Genomic DNA, 8,664 nt, shown 5'->3' with positions numbered 1-8,664 from the left:
ATTGGTGCCAAAGAAGGATAGAACCTTTTTTATGTATGCCACAACAGCAGCAAGAATACTCATTGCAAAATATTGGAAGACACAAGATCTACCCACTCTGGAAGAATGGCAGATGAAGGTGATTGACTATATGGAACTGACAGAAATGACTGGCAGAATCCGAGACCAGGGAGAAGAGTCAGTGGAAGAAGATTGGAAGAAATTCAAAGACTATCTACAGAATTATTGTAAAATTAATGAATGTTAGAATGATGTTGGATAGAAATTAAGTGGTTTCCAGCTGTAATGCTTTAAGGGATTATGAAAAATGGATTTCTAATAGGTAAAAATTTAACGTTACTATTTTAAGACTAAAGATTAGGATAAATAAAGAGGGTAAGGATTTGCTGAACCAACAAATTGAACTGGAATACAAAAAAGGGAGGTATGAGGAGGTCCGGGAAACAAGTTAAGGGAAAACAAGTAATGGAAAATCTGTGTGTTTTTAATTATTTTTATTTTGTATTTTTGTTATTTTTTTTCATTTTTATTGTAATACTTTAAAAAAGCTTAATAAATATCTTATTAAAAAAAAAAAAGGAAATGGGGATGTCTGGTAACCTAACCCAAAGGTGCACTCCTCCATTGTCTCCCAAGACAAATGGATGCCAACAATACATAGATTTGTTTCTGCAGCTGTCTGCGTGCATGTAAAGAAAATGTGGCACAGAAAAGCACTGGAAAAGACTATTTGAGCATGCTCTAAGGTCCTCATCTCTTTTTGACTCTAATTGTAAACCATCCTGGGAATGCTGTAATGTTGGGGGGGGGGGAGAGTAAGATACAAATGTCCCAGTCCGGATCCCTCTCAATAACAGCCAAGTATAGGGACAACTATCTTTTCCCTGAAGTACTGTGGAGATTTGGAAGGAATTCTGGGCAAGGAACAGTCAACATTGTTTCCCAAAATGGCATTGATAAAGGCTCAGAATCAGTAAAAAAAAAAAAAACAACAACAACAACAACAACTGCAATGAGCTCCTCATGCCTAGGCTGAAGACAGCTTGGACAAAAATGTGTGCAGCTTAAGAATTTGAAAGCAAGATTATTCTTTTCTACAACCTTCTTTTGCATCCAGTGCTTTCTGTTGCAAAGGAGCCTGGGATTGCCTATTCTCCTCTGAACTACCTGCTGCCACACAAAGAAGGTGGTTCTGATTTTTGTCTGAAAGCCGTGCATTTTTCCCCCAATGAGATTCCATTGATTCCACCTTCAATCAAACGCACAGCTACACAACTCAGCCCATTTCATCAAGCCCACAACCATCATATGGTTTTCAGCTCAATCCTCTTGCCTGTCCCAGCCAGCTATAGGCAGCCTCTGGCTCCCTCCTGCTCTCTGGTCTCAGGGCCCTTTCCCTGTTGTTGGCATCCTTTTCTTATTCTTCAACTCATCACACCTATCATTATGGGCTCCAGGGCAAGGTTAAAATGGCTCAGCATCCCATTCTCAGAATGCACTAGCAATCAGCCCCCTGGTGTTAATGCAGTGGGCTGGTATGAGCACATCAAATGATTCCAGTTGCCTTTCATGAGTCTTTTATTTTTGAGCTGGTGAAATAGTTATTCCACAACCAGCTTCTTCCTAAATCCAGGGTTCTCAAACTGTCAGGCCAGCCTTTCTGAGGTATGCACAGTTGCTTTGACGTGACCTGCATTTATTGAATGATCCGGCAGCTCCACGCCTCCCCAGGCTCTCTGTGCAACAGCTACTCATGCTCCAAGTGAGATCACACAGGAGATTATGAAGAGGAGTGGGCCTGTTGGATCCTTTTTCAGTGAACTAAATTGGTCAAGGCTGAAAATGAGGAGGGTAGATTTTATACTTCTTCGGGGACCCCTCCCACGCATGAACATCTTTTCAGGGGCACACAACAGCATGCATGGGAGGAGATGAGTTGTATGCCGTATAAATAAATCCCCAAAGATCAATATTGTGGTTTAACCATCAATTTTTCTTCTCAGGGAACTCTGGGAATTGCAGCCCTTTAGGGGCCTAGGGGTCTTCTAGCAACTCTTGGCATCTTTAACAAACTATACTCCACAGTGGTATACTGCTGCTTTCAATGTACAGTGCAGATGGGCCTGTGTTAAAGGATTTCTTTGTGGTTGTAATGAAGTTTCTTGTGCCCATTGGCTGAGCAGTGCTGATGTCACAATGAGGCAAAGAAAAATGAGGAGTGCATTGCCTGAGCAGCAAAGACATCACAAAGAGACTAAGCTCAGTAGGGACCAGGAGCCTAGAAGTGGATTTCCGAAGGAAGGCAGCAGCCAGAGGGTTGAGAGCCAGGATATGGTAGGTGGAAAGAAAGGAAAGAAGTCGAGTCTTAAAGAGGGCTGAGACTCGTTGGAAATAACTTAATTTACAGAGAATGGAGTGTGAGAAATGGAGCTGGCAAGAAAGGTGGGCTTAAGAAAGAATATAAAAGTTATACATGGGAATGGGGAGGTTAGAAAAAGTAGCCTGTGAGTATTGCTTATGAGTGACCATGATTATAGCCTGAGGTTGCAATCCGTCCTAGCATACTTACTTGGAGGTAAGCCCCAGCAAGCTTAATGATGAAACTTCCTTCTGAGCCAACCTCCCTGCAAACAAATGAATGCTCATTAAGGAACCAATGATGTCTAATCTTCCCGCAAAGAAATCAGGATGCTCAATAGACAGGTCATCTGGAAGCACTGTTATTTCTCAGATCTGTGACCTCAAAAATTAGACAGCAAGCAACCTTATGTCCTCACTCAATTCTCTTTGGGAAGGGTGGACTTCATACTGTTATAGGTTTGTGGGGTTGGTCTGGATGATATCTGTGGGTCCCTTGCAGGCCTGTGATTCTGTACCCAGTGAGGTTTTGAATCTAGTAGAAGAAACTGCTGAACCCATTAGTCTTTTTGTAAGGTAATGGTCTTAGCTGGCCAATTAAGTAATCTCATTGGCATCTCAAAGATTGAGCTTTGTGGACATAGTGGCAACTAAGTGATTGTGCTCTCCAGGAAGACGGTAGGCATTTAACCACTTCCCCCACATGCCTGGAGGCTATTCCATCCTAGGATGGAGAGCAATAGGGCAAGGGAGAGTTTTGGCTGATGCCAGAAGTTGTAGACACAAAAGCATGTCCTCCTTTGTGCTGGAATCTGGACCCAAAGCTGTGGCTCGGGGCTTCCCTGGAGACCTAATGGTGTATCAGGATCTGCTGGAGTGTTAATGCTGGGAACCCCTCCATCCTATGCTCAGGTTGTATAGATGTGTAAAGAAAACTATATATCCTAAAAGACACAACAGTCTCCATCCCAAGGAAACCAAACCCTGAGTAAGCGCAGGCATCCCAGAGTCTCTCGCCACTCAGAGATTGGGGTGTGAGCAACAGTAACCTCACAAAGAGTTTTTCTACCCTACATGTCTGTTATACAGGCTCCCTCCTCACCCCTGTGTCTGCCGGTAATCAGGATAAAAACCTTTTCTGTCTGCTGCTTGTGCTACCTTGTTCCTTTGATTGTAGCTGATCCTGACCAAGGACGGATTAATCCAACAATTGTCACAAAATGCCATATCTCCCCTGCTGTGGCTTCCAGATTTGGAGATTCGATAATGAAGATTGATCAAGCAGAGATAAAAATGTATGCTTTGACTTTGAGGTGGGGGTGGCAGGGGGAGGGAAGAGGATAGAAGTTGGGAAGAAGAAGGAGGTTGAATGTGATATGTTGATTAAATATGTAGGTTTCAGTGATCTGTTTGACTGGGCAGGCAAGATGCCTGAGAAACAATTACAAAGAGGACAAAGAGGACACCCAAAGGAGAAATGATAACAAGCAGGCAATTCATTGAGGTGCAATCCTTTCCTCATTGCTTCCCCCTGCTTCTGTGTAGTTGACCATCAAGTCACAGGGGGTGTTTCAATCAGTCCTTAACAGGCTGGACCCAGGGGTATCTGAAGGACCCCTTTCTCCCATAATCACCTCTCCTTTCACTTAGATCACAGCTGGAGGCCCTGCTTTGGATGTACCCATCTTCTGAGCTTTGCCAGACGGCCACTGGAGACAGGGTCTTCATGCCTCCAAAACCTGAACAGCAACAGTCCACCCTGCAACAATTGTGCTGCAAGGGCCCACGTGTTTCTCAGTACAGTATAAAATTATTCCTGATTTTCCATTCTGCATTATTTAATCAAACTCAGTTCAGTTATTTGTTTGATCATAGCATTTATGCACTGCTTTCCTGCTCACCAAGGGCTAGGGATGGACAAATCTGTCAATTCAGTATTGGGACCTGTTCAATGTAATGTTTGCCAGGGTTAGGTTTAGGTTTCTTCTCCCAGGCTGCTTTGTAGGGGAAAAGATAGACCTCATCATCTCCCTGAAACCTACTGAGATAAGTATATTGAGCATTTCTTCTTTCACCATGGTAAGATCTGTGAGGGTGAACAGGAAAGCCTTTTCATTGTGATGCCACCAAGTCTTTTGGACTCCTTTCCAACGAAACCTCAGGCTCTCAACTCCTACCATGCCACTTCCTGATACAAGTCATTGCACTTGTTAAAAGTTCTCTCTCTCTCTCTCTATGGGCATTTGTAGCAATGGTTGGTTGCTGAAGATGATTAATTTCCTGCTACTTTGTTGTTTGCTTTTCTGCTTTTCTTTCTTTTTAAATGCTTTCATTGTGGCCTTAGACATACCCTGATATGGTTTGCACTTTTTAAATGAAATGTGTTACTTTTACTTTCCTCCAGCATTGGCAGCTTTACATGCAGAATGCCCTGGTTTAGTCTGTGGTATCTCTAGTTAAGAAGATCAGGCAGCCAGTGCTTTGAATGGCTTCTGTGGGCCTGAAGCCTTGGAGAGTTTCCGCCACTCATAGTAGACAAAGCTGAGCTAGATGGGCAGATGAGCAGAAGGCAGCTTCCGACTTCTGCTCTCTTTTCACCCTGCTGCAGGAACAGAACGGGCCCCAGATTACAGTTTGCAACCCTACAGCGAGTGACGTGGATTGTGGAATGCTCTCAGAGACTTCATTGCATATATTTAGGCTCCAGGCAAAAACATTGTTTTGTTTTTTATTATGTTACATATTTCTGTGTTTTTATACTATAAACCACCCTGGCATCCTCAGATGAAGGACGGCACACATACCCCTGTCATCCTTGGCCATTGGCCATGCTTGCTGGGGCTGGTGAGAGTTGCATTTCAGCAACCTCTGGAGGCCACAACTGCCCTATGGATTGGGTGCACATTAAAATCTGGATCCACACATCACAGATGTGGTGAACAACTCTGGGATCCCACAAACCCAAGAGCAGTTCACGAGTTTGTGAAGTTATCAGTCACTCGCTTTCCTAACATTTTCTGTTTCCCTGTGATGTGGGCGTACTTTTGGCAGGCAGCTAAAGAAACATGCTGCTAATACATTTTGGGTGTTGATTGAATCGCTATTCTATTAGCATACTCCCCCCTCTCTCTCATTAGCTCCTGTCTCTCAACTGCTATAAATAGCTTTTAATTGCTGGCTTTGGTGCCCTCTCATTCCCCATCTCCCGCCTGCCTCTTCTGCATTTCAGGGACTCAGTCAGCAAGAAGGGATTTGAGATGAAGTTGCTCAAGGACTCAAAAGTTTAGTCCAGGGAATTGAGAGGCTTGCTTTGGAGGAGGGCGGTTAGACTGCTCCTGGGGCTTCAGTTGGAAGCAAAGTCCTTTTCAGGACTGATATTTCCAGGGAAAGGCAAAGATACGATGGATGAGGATGTTTTTATAGGGGCCTTGTCTGTTGGTGTGATTGCCCATGTTGTTAACCACAGCACCAGGGTGCATGGTCCTGTCCCCTGGCTGAAGCTAAGCTGGCTCAGGCCTGGTCAATGTTTGGATGGGAGACTGCCTGGGAATTCTCACCTACCTGACTTTGAGTTCCATGACAGAAGAAAAGTGGGATGCAAATCTAACTTAATAAATAAGGAGCGCCTCCTGGACTGGACAAAGGAAATGTGCTCTATCCTGCAAGACTGTTTTTTGAAATGGATTCTAGTCCAGCAATATTTGTGCCTTGGGCAATCTGTTCATCTTTAAGATGCTGTAAGACTCCCTTTGCTACTCTTTGGGAATCCACCCTATATCAATGACCCTAAGTTTTGCCCACACGCTTTCAGAGAAGGGGAACATGAAATGGTAATATAGAAACTTCATCCAGAGTTTCCAGCAGTGACTGTGCCTGATTTAAATTCCATCTTGGCTTCTTTTTTTGTTCCTCCACCTTCTAGAAAATGTTTTCCCCACTCTTGACTTAGGAATTCTGCTCACAAATCAGTTTGTTCCCAGGTTGGGAGGACACAGGTCACAGTTGGATGATGAGACTAAATTGGACAGAAAATCATTCTTTGGGGAGATTGTCACTAAGCTGATGAGACTGCCAGCCCCACACGGATAGATTTTGAGTCACTCCTTGTGTCACATCCACAACTGTCCTGGTAGCTAATTGCTTGCTTTTGCAGGGAACTGATTTGTCCTCTTCGTATCTCCCACCCAGTCACAAAGCCTGAAAGGTGAAGTAGAAATCTCAATAATCAGAACTAATTCCATGGGCGTAGCCAGGATTTTTTTTTGGGGGGGGGGCAGGACTTTGTGGTGGGGGCAGGGCTTTTGTTAGAATCAACATGATTGGCCAGTTAGTTAAGTATTCCTATTTTACTTGATCGGGGGGGGGGCACCTGCTGACCTCATTCCCCCTGCCTCACTAGTGTCCAAAGAGCAGGTAGCAACCTGCACTACAAGCCCTTTCCCTTTGGCCAGAGGCATTTTTCTGACCTGAGGGCCAATTTGTCTTCTAGGCAACTTTCTGAGGTCCACATGTCATTGGGGCAGGGGCAGAAACAAAAGTCATGGAGAAATTTTAGCCAGGCAAAAAAAAAAAGGGGGGGGCCAGTAGCATATATGGCTGGGGAGAGGAATGGCCTGTGGGAAGTGTCAAGGACCTGATACAGGGGGGGGGGCATGTCTTCTTCACCTCCTTCTTCGCTACAATATATCCATTTATTTCCAATTGTCAATGTCAAAAGAGACTAAAATCTATAAAATTCATAGAAAATCAACGTGCCAATTTGCTCAATTTCTCTAGGACTCCATGACACCTCCCCTGTCCTCCATAATCCCTCAAGCAAGGTGTCAAGACCCTAATCCTGTCAAATCGCTCTGCCAAGCCTTTCCTCCGGGCAAGGCCAGGTGGCAGACCATGCATACATGGACCATTGTCTTCTCATCAGGTACTCAAGATGTGCTTATCTGCGCATATCTCCAGCTCTGCATATTCCCCCCTCCCTCCTCCATATGTTAATCCTGTGTGACCCAACCTCTTCTTAATGTATTCATGATGTAATCTGTGTAACCCAACCTCTTCTTAATGTATTCATGATGTAATCTGTGTAACCCAACCTCTTCTTAATGTATTCATGATGTAACTGGGATGTATTTTGCACTGTATTCTGGGACATGGAGGGAAATTTCAAAAGTTCATGTCACCCCTTTCTCGCTGTTCAATCTCGCCTTGAACCTGTTGCGCAATAAACTTGGATCTTCTGCAGTTTGCTCCTGTCTCCGGCTGAGCTCATTTTCTTCCGCAGGGACCCGCGGACCTAGTCCGACAAGCTGGGTGGCAGAGTAGCCCCGCACCCAGATTTTACCGTAACAGACCAGATAGAGGGTCTTGGAGGGCCAGAGGTTCTCCATCTCTTACTTACGTGCTCTAGTTGTTTATTTGCAAGGTGGTGGTGGTGGGGTTGCCCCCAACAGAGTAGCATTCTAAAACCACACCACCTGCATGAAATGTCCATTCAACAACACCCACTAGCAAGGATTCTACCTCTTCCCTCTGCTGCAGGGCTGTACCCCAAAGGAGAACAAGTCCTTCTTGCTAGAGCTGCAAGGAAGGGACCTTTCCCCTCCGTCAGCTGCCAGGTTGGCAGGCCTAAGAGACTGCATCAAGGTACTGTCTTTAAAAAAAACAAAAAACAAAACTTCCACTGAATTCCCCAAAGGGACCTGATCAGCCAACCAAGGAAGCCACGCTGAAGGCACAAGCATGAACTGTACAGCTAAAGGTCTCACCCAAGAGTCAATGTCCCACAAAATGCTGTGTGCAGAAAACAGGAAATGCTGCATGTGTGTACGCAGGGGAGATCGCTGAGCGCTGCTTGGCAATAGCTGTTAGGAAGTGCCTCTGTCCCCTGGAGGGTTTGCCAGTGTCAGAAGGATGCATGTTAGACATCTCCATCTCACCTGAGGGCATAGAGGCATCGAATTGAATGATTGGCTAGAAAGGCTTCATGTCTGCTCCACAGCACAGCAGATGCTTGTGCCAAGCCTAGCCTTTATCACACCCCGGCTGAAGCGTGTGTCCATCTTAATGCTAAAATTGTATACAGTGCTTGGTTCACACTGACTACTGTTTGTTGATAGCAGTGCGGTGGGGAACGTCCGACCTTGGGGCCAGATGCAGCCCTCTGGGCTCTTCTCAGGCCACATCCCTCCTCAGGCCACACTCCCTCTTCCAGGCCACACCCCTCCCCCTCCAGCCACCTTGAGTGCTTCTGCCTGGCTTCTTGACAATGCGTCATAGAATCATAGAATCATAGAATTGATTCTAGAATTG

At 45.1% G+C, this 8,664-nt stretch overlaps 2 long non-coding RNA genes across 4 annotated transcripts; one reads left to right on the top strand and one right to left on the bottom strand.

Moving 5' to 3' along the window:
- The first annotated feature begins 2,235 nt into the window (after nt 1-2,235).
- On the top strand, nt 2,236-7,602 carry LOC308468585. 3 transcript variants are annotated; one of them, XR_013981724.1, is made up of 5 exons: nt 2,236-2,334; nt 3,536-3,653; nt 3,754-3,862; nt 4,009-4,155; nt 4,967-7,602. It is a non-coding gene; the product is annotated as an uncharacterized lncRNA (long non-coding RNA). The 3 variants fall into 3 exon arrangements; XR_013981725.1 differs by lacking the exon at nt 4,967-7,602 and having other exon boundaries at nt 4,009-4,192; XR_013981726.1 differs by lacking the exon at nt 4,967-7,602 and having other exon boundaries at nt 2,255-2,442; nt 4,009-4,192.
- Nucleotides 7,368-7,656, bottom strand: LOC308468620. The gene is made up of 2 exons (XR_013981735.1): nt 7,449-7,656; nt 7,368-7,407 (listed from the first exon to the last, which is right to left on the bottom strand). It is a non-coding gene; the product is annotated as an uncharacterized lncRNA (long non-coding RNA).
- Between the last annotated feature and the right edge of the window lie 1,008 nt (nt 7,657-8,664).

Source organism: Podarcis pityusensis (assembly GCF_964106645.2).
Source record: "Podarcis pityusensis genome assembly, chromosome: 2".
In the NCBI taxonomy this organism is placed as follows: domain Eukaryota; kingdom Metazoa; phylum Chordata; class Lepidosauria; order Squamata; family Lacertidae; genus Podarcis; species Podarcis pityusensis.
Note: the sequence above shows the minus strand (reverse complement) of the source record. Positions and strands in the feature narration are given on the sequence as shown.